Source organism: Pinus tabuliformis, chromosome 4_1 (genome assembly GCF_031772625.1).
Source record: "Pinus tabuliformis cultivar Carrire ecotype Pingquan chromosome 4_1, CPIR1, whole genome shotgun sequence".
NCBI lineage: Eukaryota > Viridiplantae > Streptophyta > Pinopsida > Pinales > Pinaceae > Pinus > Pinus tabuliformis.
The window spans coordinates 181007682-181026318 of record NC_142303.1 but is presented as its reverse complement, the minus strand read 5'-3'; the positions used below and the strand labels follow the sequence as shown (position 1 = coordinate 181026318).

General features: G+C 39.0%; 1 pseudogene; it reads left to right on the top strand.

Annotated features, from left to right (window-relative positions):
* Positions 1-18637, top strand: part of LOC149174803 (aspartate aminotransferase, chloroplastic-like) — a 119107-nt pseudogene that overhangs the window by 17217 nt on the left and 83253 nt on the right.

Below are 18637 nucleotides of genomic sequence, written 5' to 3'. Positions count from 1 at the left end.
CATGCGCCATAGAGATCACAGTCCATTAGAAGATTCGCCTTCATAGATCTGGACTAGATCTCACCAAAAGATATTCAACCAAAATGATACCTAATCCAAATGAACTCCTTTGCTTTATATAGGCAAGCTTCTCCCCAAAACATGGAACAAAACCACGAGCCGACACCATAGAAACACAAAACCGTCGGCTAGATACCACACAAGAAACCCCCACGTGCTTTTCTCTGCCTTGAAATGTGTGCACTGGGCGGACGCACCTCCTGAACGGCTGGCCTGCGTCCCTGGACGCGGGTTCTGTATGGTATACCTGCGGGGACGCACTTGCTGAACATATTTCCTGCGTCCTTCTTGATTTATCACCTGAATGGGTTTGCCATCAAGGACAACACCTGAATCATAATGCCAACAATCTCCCCCTTTGGACTTGATGGCAACCACATAATCTTCAGCTTCATTCTCCCCCTTTGACATCAAGGGCAAAGGGTATGCTCCCCCTATGCTCATGCATCTCCAGATCTGTAACCAGAAATCCATCATGAAGGAGATAGAGACATATTGCAGCTATTTCCAAGATCTCCTTCTCCATAATTCCAACAATGCATTATGTGCTCCCCCTGAGCCTATACCACCAATAGGAAGATGATCAACAGTAAGATGATGCATCAACAACCCCCAGCTTTTGCCTGAGGTATTCAAAAGTGTCCCTGGGCAACGGTTTGGTGAAAATATCAGTAACTTGTTCCTTAGAAGGAACATACTCCAACTTGACCTTCTGTTCAAGTACTTGTTCCCGGAGAAAATGGTACTTGATTGGTATGTGCTTGGTTTTTGAATGCATAACCGGATTCTTTGAGATGCTGATTGCACTTGTGTTGTCACATAAGATAGGGATTGGAGGAGTACAAGTGATTTGATAATCCTGCAAATTCTGCATCATCCAAAGGAGTTGGGTGCAACAAGATGCAGCAGCAACATATTCTGCTTCAGCTGTAGACAAGGCAATTGAACTCTGTTTCTTGCTGAACCAAGAGACCAGTCTGGGACCCATAAAGAACGCACCACCACTTGTGCTTTTCCTGTCATCCACGCTTCCGGCCCAATCTGCATCTGTATAGGCATGAAGAGTAAGATCTGTATCTCTAGGATACCATAAGCCATAATTTTGAGTCCCTTGAAGATATTTGAAAATTCTCTTCACTGCTTGAAGATGAGTCTCCTTCGGATTTGCCTGAAATCTTCCAACTATTCCAAATGCATGCATGATGTCTGGTCGGGTACCTGTCAAATATAGTAAACTTCCAATCATAGATCTGTAGGTTGGTTGATGTACTGCTGCAGATTCATCATTTGCACTGAGACTACATCCTGTGACCATGGGTGTACATACTGGTTTTGCATCTTCCATGCCATATTTCTTCAAAATCTGCTTGAGATACTTGGTTTGAGATAAAAAGATTCCTCCTTCCTTCTGTTGGATTTGCAAACCAAGGAAATATGTCAGTTCTCCTAGCAAGGACATTTCAAATTCTTTCTGCATGACTGAAGCAAAGCTTTGACTCATAGCTTCTTCATTGCCGCCAAAAATAATGTCATCTACATACACAACAAGTATTAGCAATTTGTCATTTTCAACTTTTATATACAGATTGCTATCTGCTGAACCTTTTAAGAAACCTTGTTGATGAAGATATTTGTCCAACCGGTAGTACCAAGCCCTTGGAGCTTGTTTGAGACCATAGAGAGCCTTTTTCAATCGGCATACAAGATTTGGATCATTTCCAAGAATGAACCCATCTGGCTGTTCAATGTACACTTCTTCTTCCAAGTCTCCATTCAAAAAGGCTGATTTCACATCCATTTGAAATACTTTGAAGTTCTGAAAACTTGAGAGAGCAAGGAACATTCGGATGGCCTCAAGTCTTGCAACAGGAGCAAAAGTTTCTTCAAAGTCTATTCCTTCTTGCTGCGCATACCCTTTACAGACGAGTCTGGCTTTGTTTCTAATTACTTCTCCATTTTCATTCAATTTATTTTTGAAGACCCATTTTGTTCCAATAACATTCTTATCTTTTGGTCTAGGAACCAGCTCCCAAGTGTTGTTCTTTTCGATTTGCTCAAGTTCTTCATCCATTGCTTTCACCCAACATTCATCTTTGCATGCCTCTTTCACATTTTGTGGTTCGGTGGAGGAAAGTAATGCCAAATAGCTTGAAGCTTCTGCAACTGTTCTTCTAGTTTGTATACCTGCTTCTTTTTGTCCCATGATCTGAGATTCTGGATGGTTCTTCTGAACATATCTGGATGGAGTCTTTTCTTCTATTCTTGTCCGTTCTTCTGCTTCTTCGTGAGGTTCTTCTTGAGGTTCTTCTTCTTCATCATTCTGTCTTTGAGGGTAGCTCTCATCTTCTTCGATGTCTTCACGATGTATTTGCCTAGGAATATATCCCTTTTCATCAACCACTACATCAATGCTGTCAACAATTCTGCCAAGTCTTTTATTGTAGCATTTGTATGCTTTGCTATGTGGAGAATAGCCAAGAAGAATGCCTTCATCTGCTCTAGGATCAAGTTTGCCAAGCTGCTCCTCAGTATTCTTGATATAGCATTTGCTCCCAAATATTTTGAAGTGCTTTACCGAAGGAGTTTTACCACTCCAGAGCTCATGAGGGGTTTGAGTGCTGTTCACCCGGACATTTGTCTTGTTGAGAATAATAACCGCAGTATGTGCAGCCTCACCCCAGAAGGTTGCGGGGGTTCCTGATTCATCAAGCATAGCACGAGCCATTTGTTGGATTGTTCTGTTCATTCTTTCAACAACTCCATTTTGCTGAGGCGTTCTAGCTGTAGAGAATTCTCTCCTTATCCCATGTTCATCACAGAAATCGAAAAATTCATTTGAAGTAAATTCCCCACCTCTGTCAGATCTGAGGCACTTAATTTTGTGACCTGATTCATTTTCAGCCAAGGCTTTGAAGGTTTTGAATTTTTCGAATGCTTCATCTTTGTGCTTCATAAGACCTAACCAACCAAACCTGGAGAAATCGTCAATAAATAATATCAAGTATTCCTCTCCTCTAGGTGTTCTTTTTCTGAATGGTCCACATACATCTGTATGTACTAGCTCAAGAGGCATGCTGGCTGATCCTTCTTTCTCTGGAAAGTTAGTTCTGGTTTGTTTTCCAAACTGACATGATCTGCATATGGTGTTGTCAGGAATTTTGATATCTGGAAGATCGCGAACTGCCTGATATTTGCAAGCTTTCCTTATTTGTGAGAAGCTTGGATGTCCCAACCTTCGATGCCATAACCAGTGCTCTTCATTCTTGCTTAGATAGCATTGTTGTTGTCCTTCATCAAATATGTATAGATTATTTGGAGTTCTCTTTCCTTTGAGAACTGTTTTACCTGTATCAAGATCACGAACAAGGCATCCATTTGATCTGAATATAACCTCGGTTCTTTGATCACACATCTGGCTGACACTTAGTAGATTATGCTTCAATCCATCAACAAACAAAACATTTCCAGCCTTAACATCTTCTTTTAAAGGAGCAATACCTTTTCCTTTTATAGTTGCAGGAGTATCATTTCCAAAAGAGACTTTCTTTCCCTTTTCTAAATTAGAATAAGACTCAAGTTTTTCTTTATCACCTGTCATATGCTTCGAACATCCACTGTCAATGTACCATAGATTTTCTTGTCCTTCTGCATAAAATGCTATCCCACATCTTTCTGTTTGAGGTTCCTTTATTCTCCATGTTTTGGCGCCTGAGGCTTGTTCCTTTTTCTGCTCTTGTACCTTTCTTTCCGGAAACCTGCTTCTGCATTCAAAGTCTTTATGTCCAAAATTATTGCAAATAGAACATTCAACTTCATTTTCAAGAGCTGAAAAGTTGTTATAGGTCATTTTTGTAATCCCTGTCATACTTCTTTGTTTTTGAGCTTCCCTAGTCATGATTGTTTTATACGCAACACATTGAGCTGCTTTGTGACCAAAGTTATGGCAAGAAAAGCATTGTCCATTGAAGAAGCTTCTGCGATTATTGGATCTACCAGCCAACTGATTGTAATTTCTATTTTCATCTATTCTTGAACCAAATTGAGAAGATTTTACCTGTGGCTGGTTGTGGCTTTTGTTCACCCTTAAGCTGGATTGCCCCTGATAGTTTCTGCTTGACATTTGTCCCTGCTTTACCTGATGATCTTCCTTGTGCTCTTGCTCATTTCTTCTTGCTGCATCAAGATAACTTTTTGAAGTGGATGCTTGAGAAGTTTCTCCATTATAGCCCAAACCTGTCTTATTTAGTGGAGACCGCTGCACACTGATAATCTCATCCAAAGTTTCAGATCCTTTGACAAACTTGAGATTAATAGTTTTTGTTTTCTCAATTTCTTTTCTAAGACCAACAATTTCACCTTCTAATTTTTCAAGATGTTTTTCCTTTTCATCAATTTGGAATTGTAGAGTATCAATAATCATGTTCTTTTCTTCTATGCATCTCTTGAGTCTAGTAATTTCATCATAAAGGTTATCCACATCTACAGCATCCTCATAATCATCATCTTCAAATGCCATTAACAACCTATATTTATTACCTTGTTCATCTTCATCACTGTTTGATAAGCCATCACTATCTTCATGGGTGTAGTAGCTTTTCTTATTTGCGCTTTGTTTCTTGTTCCATCTAACTGGTTCCTTTCCTTTATCCTTATAAGAGAATTTTGCAGCATAATGACCTACTCTTCCACAAGCAAAGCATTTGAAAGGTAGCTTACCTCTGAACCTTCCAGAACCTCTTTGAAGATTTCTGACAAAATTTGATTCTTCTTCCTCTTCTTCTGGATCATGGCTTGCTTCATAGTAATCTTCTTTGCCTGATGCTTTAAAAGCAGCCTCCCTTCTGTCTGATGGTCCTCCCTTTCTCATTTCATAAGCAGTTAGAATTCCATGTAGCTGAGACATAGTAAGAACACGGAGATTTTCTTTTTCTTCTATTGCAGATACTTTGGATTCAAACTTGGGGGATAATGATCTTAGAATCTTTTGAACTACTAGAGACTCCTTTACTTCTTCACCCAAATTTTTCATACAATTTACAATCTCATCTACCCGAAGAAAATAATTAGCCACACTTTCATCATTATACATCTTGAGAGTCTCATATTGAATTCTGAGAGTTTGAAGTTTGGCTTGTTTTACCTGTTCATCTCCTTCATAGCTTGTGATCATTTTGTCCCATATTTCTTTTGCTGATTTGAAGTGCATTACCTTCATGAATTCTGTTTGGGATATACTTCCTAATAGAGTACTGACTGCTTTTGCATTTGTTTCATACTTCTTTTTCTCAGCTGGATCTGTAGGAGTAGCTGAAGGAAAAGCATAGCCTGTTTCTACAATGTCCCAAACTTCAGTACCAAGAGATTGAAGATATGCAGTAACTCTTACCTTCCAATAATTGAAGTTTGTCCCATCAAAAACTGGTGGCCTGATTGATGCTTCTCTCTCATAGTTGCTCATGATGAACGATCTACCTTCAAGCGATCAAGCTTTTCTGAAGGACCTGCTCTGATACCAATTGTTGGAAATAATACTGAGAGGGGGGGTGAATCAGTATTATCAAGCAATTTACCAAATCTTCCTTATTTGATCTTTTGAATTATTCTTGCATATCAGTACCATAAAATAATGAGCATGAATAAAGAAAATAGACAGTCACACCAAAGAACACAAGATGTAAGGTGGAAACCCAATGCGGGAGAAAACCACCTGCTGAAATATGTCTCTATCTTCTTTCAAGAAATTCTTTTTACAATGATTTTGTACTGGTGCAGTCCTTTACCAGCACGCAGGCTGCAACCTGCAGAGAGCTACAACTCTCTCTCGTTTTCCAGTCTCTCCTGGAAGGGAGCTACAACCCCCTACTTCTTTTCATGAAGAATCAAATGATCAACAAGTATACAACAGATACAGTCCACTACAGATATCAGATCAGTAATTACAGAAATAACCCAGAACACCTTATGAACAGAAATATACAGTCAACAGATCATCTTAAGACAGGGACGCATATTTTCTTTCTGTGACCTGCGACTGGACGCAGTCTACCTTCCACTGTTTTGCGTGCCGACGCACTGTTCCTCTATGCTTTGCTGCGACCGGCGCACCCAGAAACACTATCGCGCCGCGTCTTTTGCTTCAGAGACGCACCCAATAACACAGTCACGCCGCGTCCTTTGCCTCAGAGACGCACCTGAGCCTTTACTGTACTGCGTCCCGGCGCACTTTCCCTTCACTGAACCTGCGTCCCTTCAGATATAAAAGATATGAGGACTTCAGAACGAACCCAAACACTCAGATCCACAGATCTGATCATGCGCCATAGAGATCACAGTCCATTAGAAGATTCGCCTTCATAGATCTGGACTAGATCTCACCAAAAGATATTCAACCAAAATGATACCTAATCCAAATGAACTCCTTTGCTTTATATAGGCAAGCTTCTCCCCAAAACATGGAACAAAACCACGAGCTGACACCATAGAAACACAAAACCGTCGGCTAGATACCACACAAGAAACCCCCACGTGCTTTTCTCTGCCTTGAAATGTGTGCACTGGGCGGGCGCACCTCCTGAACGGCTGGCCTGCGTCCCTGGACGCGGGTTCTGTATGGTATACCTGCGGGGACGCACTTGCTGAACATATTTCCTGCGTCCTTCTTGATTTATCACCTGAATGGGTTTGCCATCAAGGACAACACCTGAATCATAATGCCAACAACCTGCATGTACACGCAGCTTGGTCAATGGGGAAGCTACGTATACCTCTCTTTCTTCATTTTATGAGCCTGAACTGTGATCTGTCATTTGTGTGAGTTGCCATCAAGGACAACACTTGTGTCATAGTGCCAAATCTGTATCATAATGCCAACAATCTCCCCCTTTGGACTTGATGGCAACCCCAAGTCACTCTCCCCCTTTTTCATCAAAGGCCAAGGGTTATGCTCCCCCTAAGTACAAGCTGAATTCTCTGATATGTTGAAGTGTGCTGTCCAGGCTCCTGATGAATATAACCAAGGTCTGAAAAAATATGACTCTATACATACATCATAAATGACCTTCCTATCACTAATGACTCATACATATATCCATCTCCCAACCAAGTGGGGATTTACCATGTTTGACTCATCCACCCAACCAAGTGGGTATATACCAAATGTTTATACATGTCAGGACAAGAACATTACGTCATCCATCCCATGCATAGTGGGGAAACAAAATAGGTCATTTCATGACCTTGACAATAAAAGATATACATGACATAGAGACCAAATATCTAAAACAAGACTATGATAGTTATCAGCAACTATCATCAGCAGCATCTGTCAATCACCATCCAAACTAGCAACCATGATCTCCCCTTGAACCTGTTACACCTAAATCAAAAACAACTATGAATTTGTACCAAGATATTTTAAGATAATGTCAACAATGCATTACTATAAGTATATGCCCCCCGTGAACCTGTGCCAGATGATCACTGTTAGACCCATATTAGACTCCTTTCATCCACTGTTTTTATTCAAATCAACATATACGCGACTGTATCCACAACAACCGACATATGTACGTGGATACGCTTCATGAAACTCGCGTACAACCACTTTTCTCTGAAATAGATAAGTTTTAACAACAAGATGATGCATCAACTATTCCTAGCTTCTATCTGAGATATTCAAATGTCTCTTTGGGCAGTGGTTTGGTGAATATATCAGCAACCTGTTCTTTGGAGGGAACATACTCCAATTTGAGCTTTTGATCAAGCATTTGTTCATGTAGAAAATGATATTTGATGGGTATGTGCTTGGTCTTGGAATGCATGACTGGATTCTTTGAAATACTGATTTCGCTTGTATTATCACATAGAATGGAGATGGGTGGAGTACATGTGATCTGGATGTCTTGCAATGTTTGCATCATCCAAAGGAGTTGTGTGCAACAAGATGCAACAGCAACATATTCTGCTTTAGCTATAGATAATGCAATTGAACTTTGTTTCTTGCTGAACCAAGACACTAATCTGGAACCCATATAGAATGCACCATCACTAGTGCTTTTTCTGTCATCCACGCTTCCTGTTCAATCTGCATCTGTATATGCATGAAGTGTAAGATCTGTATCCCTAGGATACCATAAAACAAAATTCTTAGTTCCTTGAAGATATTTGAAGATCCTTTTGACTGCCTAAAGGTGTGATTCCTTTGGATTTTCTTGGAATCTTCCAACTATTCCTACTGCATGCATGATGTCTAGTCGGGTTCCTTTTAGATAAAGCAAACTGCAAATCATGGATCTGTAGGTTGGTTGATGTATTGCTGCTAATTCATCATTTGAGCTGAGACTACATCCTGTTACCATGGGGGTACATACTGGTTTAGAATCTTTCATGTCGTATTTTTTCAGGATCTGCTTAAGATACTTGGTTTGTGATAGAAAAATACCATCTTCATTTTGTTGAACTTGTAGGTCGAGAAAATATGTGAACTCACCAAGCAGGGACATTTCAAATTCTTGCTTCATTACGAAAGCAAATTTTTGACTCATGGCTTCTTCATTGCTACCAAAAATGATATCATCAACGTACAATACAAGTATTAGCAATTTATCATTATCAATCTTTGTATATAGATTGCTATCAGTTGATCCTTTTGAAAAACCTTGTTGATGGAGGTATTTGTCAAGACGGTAATACCAGGCCCTTGGAGCTTGTTTTAGACCATAGAGAGCCTTTCTGAGTCAGCATACAAGTTTTGGATAATTTCCAAGGATGAATCCGTCTGGTTGCTCAATATATACTTCTTCTTCTAAGTCTCCATTAAGAAAGGCATATTTTACATCCATTTGGTATACTTTGAATTTCTGAAAGCTAGAGAGAGCAAGGAACATTCTTATGGCTTCAAGTCTAGCAACTGGTGCAAAAGTTTCTTCAAAATCTATACCTTCTTATTGAGTGTATCCTTTACAAACAATTCTAGCCTTGTTTCTGATAACTTCACCATTTTCATTCAGCTTGTTTTTAAATATCCATTTGGTTCCTATGATATTCTTATCATGAGGTCTAGGAACTAATTCCCAAGTATTATTCTTTTCAATTTTCTCAAGTTCTTCATTCATGGCCTTGACTCAACATTCATCTTTGCATGCTTCACTTACATTTTGAGGTTAGATGGAGGAAAGAAACGCTAGATAGCTTGAAGCTTCTGTAATAGTTCTTCTTGTCTTCACACCTGCCTCTTTCTGTCCCAAAATTTTAGCCTCTCGATGATTTTTCTGAACATACATGGATGGAGTCTTTTCTTATGCTGTTATCTGTTCTTCTGGTGCTTCATTTGTTTCTTCTTCTTTAGAATTAGTCTAATTTGATGTGGAAGAATAATCCTCATCTTCTTCACACTCTTCGGTTTTTACCTGCTTTGGATTTTTGCCTGCTTCATCAACCACAACATCAATACTTTCAATAATTTTCCCAAGTATTTTATTATAACACTTATATCCTTTACTTCGGGAAGAGTAACCAAGGAGAATGCCTTCATCTGCTCTAGGTTCAAACTTGCCAAGTTTTTCATCAGTCCATTTGATGTAACATTTGCTTCCAAAAACTTTGAAGTATTTTACAGTAGGAGTCTTACCATACCAAAGTTTATGTTGAGTTAGAGTGCTGTTTACCCGAATGTTTGCTTTGTTGAGGATAGTGACGGCAACAAATGCAGCTACACCCCAGAAGGTTGCAGGAGTTCCAGACTCATCTAGCATGGCATGAGCCATTCTTTGAACAGTTTTGTTCATCCTTTCTACCACTCCATTTTTTTGAGGAGTCCTTGCAGTGGAGAATTCTTTTTTATTCCATGTTCTTCACAAAAGTCAGAATTCATCTGAGGTAAATTTCCCTCCTCGATCAGATCTGAGGCATTTGATTTTGCGATCTGATTCTTTTTCAACCAAAGCTTTGAAGGCTTTGAACTTTTCAAATGCTTCATATTTATGCTTTAGAAGTCCTATCCAACACATTCTGGAAAAATCGTCAATGAACAATATAAAGTATTCTTCTCCACGAGGTGACTTTTTCATTGATGGACCACACAAATCAGTGTGAACAAGTTCAAGAGGCTTACTAGTTGATCCTTCCTTCTTAGGGAAATGTGCTCTGGTTAGCTTACCAAATTGACATGATTTGCATATTGTATTTTCTAGAATGTTGTTATTAGGAAGATCATGAACGACCTGGAATTTGCATGCTTGCCTTATTTTTGGGAAGCTTAGATGCCCCAATCTTCTGTGCCATAGCCAGTGTTAATCATTTTTGCTTAGATATCATTGTTTTTGTCCTCCCTTGAGTATGTATAAGTTGTTTGGAGTTCTTATGCCTTCGATCACAGTTTCCCCTGTATCAAGCTCACGAACAACACATCCATTTGATCGAAATACTACTTCATGTCCTTGATCAAACGTTTGAATGACACTCAATAGGTTATGCTTTAGACCATCAACATACATAACATTCCCAACTTTAACCTTTTCTTTTAAGAGAATAAAACCTTTACCTTTTATGATAGTAGGAGTGTCATTTCCAAATGAGACCTTCTTTTCCTTTTTTAAGGCATTGTATGATTGAAGTTTTTCTTTATCACTTGTCATGTGTTTTGAGCATCCACTGTTGATTTACCACTGATTTTCTTGTCCTTCTGCATACAAGGCTATACCACATCTTTCTATTTATGGTTCTTTCTTTCTCCATATTTTTGGACTCAATGAAGTTTTCTCCTTCTGTGATGTTTCCTGAAATTTACTCCTGCATTCAGAATCTTCATGACTGAAGTTGTTACAGATAGAGCATTCTATTTCATTTTCAAGAAGAGAAAAGTTATTGTAGGTCCTTTTCATGATCCCTGTCACATTCCTTTTATTTCATGATTCTCTAGTCATGATGGTCTTGTAGGAAACACATTGAGCAACTTTGTGTCTAAAGTTATGACATGAAAAATGTTGGCCATTAATGAAGTTCCCGGGATTATCGAATCTACTGACTTGGTGATTGTAGTTTCCATTGACATTCTTTCTTGAAGCAAATTGAGTATGATTTACCTGAGTTTGGTTGTAACTTCTATTCATCCTTGAAGTAGATTGAACCTGATTTACTTGGTGAATTGCTTTATGCCTTTTCTGATGATTGTCAAACTATTCACTACTCTTTGTTGCATCAAGATAGCTTTTAGTGGAGGTTAATGGCTTCTGTGCTTGAGATGCTTATTCATTATATCCAAGACCTGTCTTTATCAGAGGAGAACACTGCAGTTTGATAATTCATCTAAATTTTCTGATCCTTTAGCAAATCTAAGATTGAGAGCTTTTGTTTTCTCAATATTTTTCCTTAGTCCCACAATTTCACATTCTAGTTTTTCATTGTGTTTTTCTCTTTCAGAAAGTTGGAATGTCAGAGTATTTCTAATCATATTCTTTTCTTCTAAACAGATTTTGAGTTTAGAGATTTCTTCATAAAGATTATCTTCATCTAAAGCATCCAAGAAATCATCATCTTCAAAAGCCATCAGAAGTCTATAGTAATTGTTATCTTTGTCACTATTTGATAAACCATCGCTATCTTCATGCGTATAGTAGCTCTTCTTACTTACACTTTGCTTTCTATTCCATTTTTCTGATTCCTTACCTTTATCTAGCTTATCTTTATGAGGACATTTGGCAACATAGTGATCAAATCTTCCACAAGCAAAACATTTGAAAGGTAGTTTACTTCTGAATCTTCTAGAACCTCATTGAAGGTTCTTAGCAAAGTTTGCTTCTTCCTCTTCTTCTGAAATATGTCCTGATTCACTGAGTTCTTCTCTTCCTGAAGTTTTGAATGCAGCTTCTCTCATGTCTGATGGACCTCCTTTTCTCATTTGAAAAGAAGTTAAGATTCCGTGCAGCTATGTCATAGTGATACTCTGAAGATCCTACTTTTCTTCTATGGCAGAAACTTTTGATTCAAACTTAGTAGACAAGGATCTTAAAACCTTTTCAACTCAAGTAACTTCTTTTATCTCTTCACCCAAGTTCTTCATGCAATTAATGATCTGATCCATATGTAAGACGTAATTAGCTATACTTTCATCATTGTGCATTTTGAGAGTTTCGTATTGAATTCTGAGAGATTGCAGTTTTGCATGTTTTACCTGATTGTCTCCTTCATAGCTTAGAATGATCTTGTCCCATATTTCTTTGGTGGTTTTGAGATGCATAACCTTGAAAAATTATGATTGTGATAGACTCCCCAATAATTTATTGATAGCCTTGACATTGGTTTCATATTACTTTTTACCTGCCGTATCTGTAGAAAATTGCTGATGGAAATGTTTATCCTCCTTCCACGATTTCCCAGACATCTGTTCCAAGAGATTGAAGATAGGCTATGGTTCTTACCTTCCAATAAATTAAGTTGCTCCCATCAAAGATTGGCGGTCTAATGGATCCCTCTCTTTCGAAGTTACTCATAATGAAGCTTCTTCTGAACGACCTGATCTGATACCAATTGTTGGAAATAATACTCGGGGGGGTTAAATTAGTATTAGAAAGTCAATAATATTTCATTTTAGATTTATATCCGCTACTTCAGTTAATAAAACTTGCGTGTATATGCAACTATATTTAAGGCAACTAGCGTATACCCTTCAAACACATAACTTAGTTAATTCATCATATGTTGATCTTTAATCTGTGCATCAGAACCATATAAACAGTAACCGGGTGCAATAAAAATAAAACAGACAATCACACACATGAACACAAGATACAAGGTGGAAACCCAATGTGGGTGAAAACCACCTACTGCAATCGTCTCTATCTTGTTTTAGTAAGAAACTTCCTTTTACAATTTTTGGACTGGTGTAGTCTTATACCAGTACGCAGGCTTATACATGTAGAAGGCTACAACCTTCTCTCATTCTCCAGCTTCTTCTGGAAGGGAGCTACAACCCCCTAGCTCTTGTACTAGTTGATGTGTTTACTAGTACATAAGTGCTGGCCTACAGAAGGCTACAACCTTCTCTTTTCTTCCAGGACCATGTTTCATAAATTTTCAGACTGGATCCATCAAATATATCTACATCAATCAATCTTCTTTGCACCAACCAAAACTGAATCAATCAATCACTTCTTAGAATGTCGTAACCAGAACCCAAGCTAGAACCTAGAACACCGCAATAGCAAACAGAAGTAGCTAAAGCATATTTTATTAGGTATATGGTACTTCAATGTGTCGAACCTGCGTAAATACGTCGTTTTCTCAAGGCAAACCTGCGTATACACTATTTTGATATGCAAAACCAACATGTATATGTGCCTCTGCTAAAGTGAACTTGTGTATAGATCTGTACATGATGATTTAAACTTTACAACAATTCTAGACATCAGTTATACCCAAATCATCATATTTACAGATTACAACATGTGCCAATTATTCAGATAAAAGTTCAAAACCACACAAAGACACTTCTCTTCAAGCCTTAAGATCTTGACCCATAAATAGAACTTATCCTTCCTTAAGCGCTCATGTTCATCCTTGATTCAGATCCAGCTATGCACCATAACCCAATAACCTGTATTCTAGATCTTGCTCTTCATTAGATATTCAATTCATGAGTGCCTTTGCCTGATGATCTTCTCCTCCTTTTATAGTCTTAGGCCTTACTCGATACCATGGTCCAAAACCACTTAAAATCAATACCTTGGACCAAATACCTGGGGTCAACACTTCAGACAAGATACCTTGGACCAATACCATAGATCAAAATACCATGGACCAAATACCACGGACCAGAACTAAGTTTTTCAACATGTACACACCTTTCCTTCCGTGAAAGTCCGTGTGTACACTATACATGCCTTTTGGTCTGCGAACCCGCATGTACATGCATCTTGGTCAATGGGGAACCTGCATATACCTCTCTTTCTTCATTCTGTGAGCCTGAACTGTGATCTGTCATCTGTGTGGGTGGCCACAAGGACAACACCTATGTCATAGTGCCAAATCTGTATCATAATGCCAACATATGTTTTTATCACCAAAATGGAAGCTGGTACATTACGGAATCAAGCTTTCAAAAAGAAAACTCAGACGAAGTGTTACCTCCATGTTGGTTCATATTATCATCGTGCCCAAAAAATTGGTGTACTTAATACAATTTTTGTTAAAATCCTTAGAATTTGTGATGTTGTTCACCTTGATGAACATCATAGATCTCCCACTGAACAGGGTCTACCATAGGCCCGAGCGAAACCCCTCAGCAACAAAGGCATCCCCTTGAAGGCCAAATAGCTCTGATACCAAATGTATGTTTTAAATCCGTACAAAAAATAACTGCATACGAATTCTAAGAAAATAAAATAAACAATGCGAGAGCATAACACATAAAACACATATACACAGAGATTTTCCCCTGAATCCCAAAACTAGGACTACTAGCTTGATTTTTCATTATGTTCCTTTCATTGTTACAATACATATTTATACATGCCTAAGCATCTAATACCATGGACCGAAAACCATCGCGTCCAAAACCATGAACCGAAAACCATCGTGTCCAAAACCATGTGTAAAAACCATGCAAAAAACCATAGGTAGGTCTGCCCAACCTAATAAAGGGTCCAATTTTTTTTTCCCCGTGTGTTATAGACATTTTCGGGCACCAACCCCAATCATACATGTCCATAAACCAAGGGCTTCTATGTCCCTAAAAAATTTGCTTCACACCCTAAAGGAGCAAGGTCAGCTGATTACATCATCTCCCAGAAGTTCTCCACGGAAAACTGCTCAGAACTAGTAAAAACTGGACCATACAGACTGCTCAATGCTAAGGGTCTGATGCATCCCACCTTCTTAGTGTAAAAGGTGTGATGCATACTAGATAGCCCTTCTGTAGGGTGCGATGAGCAAGAGTAGACAAATGGCAGAGACAGTTTGCAAGGTGGATGATCATGGAATCTTCTAGAAACTTCTCCTGTGACACTTGCCTCTCTGAATTCATCCAGGGATGAGTAAGAGATCATGAATATCCAAGTGGAACCAAGAACTATCAGAGAGAGGACACTAATAAAAAACCCAACAGCTAACTCACCCCCCTGCAAACATCTATATATGGATCGCTCATCATAGAGATCCAGAGGCTGGAATCTTGTATTTTGTAAGGAAGTGCTATTGGTTTCTTAGTGGAGCATCATAGTATTGGGTGATCTAAGCTTTTCATGAGGTGAAGAAGGGCTTTCATGCTGGGAGGATGATGCTGGGTCAGATAAATGGGTTGTAATCCTTTTTGCTATTCTTTCTATTAATAAAGCTATTCGAGTTTTCCTCCACATTCTTGTATTTTTGATGATATATGCATTTGTGTGGTCAATGTATATCTTGTCCTATATTGTTTATGATTGTATATCTGTGCACTTCGATAGTGTTATGCTTATTTGACTCTACAGGTGTTCTCTGAAGCGAGGAAGGAGCAACAAAGATCTGTCAGAAGGGAGAGGAACGAAGCAAGGAAGCAAGCGCAAGACTGAGGTTGGTATCCTTTGTTCCCCTCTTATCTACTTCTCATAAAGGAAAGCAAAAGTAGTTTTAGTTTGTTTGTTTCTAAGATAGATACCCGTCTTAGTGGGACTAGCAGCTCTGAGTGGACACTTGATTTCCCGATAACAAAATGGTGACTCCACTGGGGAGCGAATAGCTTGTTTTCTTGTCTATATTTGTTTTTTTTATAAACTTACAGACGGAGCCTAAAGTCAAGCCAGCTAGCCTTCGAACTGCATTTGCTATGTAAGTGCAAAGTAGATCAATGCTGCTTCAGTCTATCTCCGGGTTTTGTTTATAAAATGAACAATCAATTTGCAAACATCCTAATTTCCCTGGTGGTGGCTCTAGTAACCTCATTAGATCAGCCCCTGTGATTTATATTTACTGACTATCACTTGCTCGGCCTAAATCCCTAAACTGAGCTGCAAATTGTGACCAAAAGCCAAGTAAAGTCTCGTCCTAGTACCTTCGCACATTCTCTTCAAGGAAATCGGGATACATCACACCTCCCATGTGCAGTAGGTGGGATGCATCCCTGTTTCCTTGTGTTACAGGTGCGATGATCAGAAAAGACTAATTTTGCCTTCAGATTTTGGTTTTTCTTCACTCTCTTCAGCTCTATTAAGGAGTTTTGCTGTTTGTGATCAGTATACCACTGAGGAAACCTCCTTCCTTTCCATAATTCTGCCTCCATCGTGCAAAGAACTGTGAATGTTTTTATGTATTGTGCGCCATTTTCAGTTCTCTTTTACAAAGAAGTAGCGTAATCAAACTGTCGTTTCTTGATTTGAAAGTGTTGCAAGTGTCGTTTTCAGTCAAAGAAAAGAATCCTATTGTTCTTGATGGTCGATTATACTGTTACTCTTGTATTTGATTTGAATTAGTAGCTTTTCAAGTGTCGAAAGCAATTTTGAATTCAAAATCGCAAAGTGTCATCATTATTTTCCTTTCGTTTTGAAGAGAAATTTGTTAGTACTGTCGCTTTGAAAAGATAATTCAGATTTGTGCTATGTCATTCACACATTAGGAAAGTGAAAAACAAATACATGCATGTGCATTTTCATTTAGACTACTTGTTGGTTTGATTTAGGATAGTGCATCTAGTGTGTGCTCTCTGCTCTATGTTGAAAGAATATCATCTCTCTTTCCTTAGTAGCTAGGATTTTCATTGCAAAAACAAGATTAAAAGATTGTTTATCATCTTAGATTGCATTTTAGGAAATATATATCTACATCGTGCAGTGAACCTGAAAGGAAAATTTCTTAAGCAAGATCAACTGTAAAATAAATTCAATGAACATAAAAACGCTTTGGAACCTAACGCACAACATTTAGAAGTCTAGGCTAGAGACGTATTCCGGCGTCGTAAAGGCTGGTAACTGTCACTTTCATTGATGGTTGGGTGATTCCTCCACTTTGAGATGGCAAGTGCCAGTACAAACTTGTGCTCCCACGTACCGTTGAGTATATATTGGGAGACTGCAATAGGCTATATCCTTTATCCTCAGGAAGATGTGTCTGCCGCCCTATCGATTGCAATGCACTGAACACAACATTCGGGAAGATTGACTGCCATACTGTAAAAAGTATTTTGCAGTTTTGCGATTGGTTTGGTAATCCCTCTGTCTAGATTTCCAGAGTAGTCTCTTTCGTTCCTTTTCAGACTCCTTAAAGGAAAAGGTCCATATAATCTCTTGTCACTTCAGGCTCATTAAAAATCGAAGGCGACTAGAGCCATCTTTTGTTTTTTCTCGACTCTTAAAAATTGAAAAAGCAAGTTGTGTCAAAGTGTCAAAAATTTATTTTAATTGGAATAATATTACTGTTCCTGCATTGGTCTTAGGTTGAGGAAAATGGAGTCCACCAACCAAGGATTTCCCCTTGGAGTAAATCCTAGTCCTTTCTCCTCTTGGGGAGATGTTGGTGCACCCCATATGGCCACATTGTCACTTCCAAGATTGATGATTGGCTTGCCAATATGGCTCTTCTCGACCTCCATCGTTTAGAATACCGTGGTTCCTGAACAATCAAGTCAGCAACTAGATGATACTAGAGTTATCCCCCAACCTTCTACTTCATCCGTTTCTCCCTCTCCTCCTTCCTCTTCGCTTGATGAAGCTGGTAAAGCTAAAAATCAAGTAACTAAAAAGGAGAAGAAGGGGAAGGAGAAGAAGGAAAAGAAGAAGAAGGAGCAAAAGGCAAAAAGGGGTAACTAGGCATCGTCTAGAGAAAATCCACACACTGCAACGTCCAAGCCTAAATCTCCATGTGTCATTTGCAAAGGAGACCACTATCATCGAGATTGTCCTTGCATCCCTCAGATCTTAAGGGATTGGTATCCTCGTTTGCACAATCTGGTGTCATCAACCTCTAAATATCATGTTGAAAGTACACCGTCAACTAGTGAAAGTGAAGTATTTGGACAAAAAAAGAAATGTAAATTTCCTTGTAAACTATGTGAAGGCGATCACGTCATCCACCGTTGTCCCTTCCTAGACGAAGCTAAAAGAGTCTTGGCTAACTGTCCTGCTTGACCGCTACGACTTCCTCCTGGATACAAGAAACTCTTGCCAAGTCCATCACTAGCTGAAAATCCGACTGAGATGCCATTGTGGTCGGTCGAAGCATCTATCATTAAAGATAAATCCTCTGAATCCACACCAGACGAAAGTCAAAAGGTCAAGGCGGTGGTTGACCCGGTCTTGCCTTCAGAAGGTCCATCTTCAGATGATACAGTCACTAAAGAGGATGAGAACGACACCGTTCAAATTCTTTTCATAAACACAGACTCAGATGAACATGGGGGAAATCTACCCGTTCCTTTACCACGAGAAGGAAGTTCGTCATAGTCGTATCCGGCCATCTATTCGATCCCACCTCCAAGCAACCTAGTCATTTCCTTTGATTGGAATCTACTAGGCAGACCCCATTTACCAGCTAGTGTACCATTCCGAATCATTGTACAAGCTTACAGAATGGTCATGGTCGATACCATCATAGATGAAGGGGCTTTTGTGAG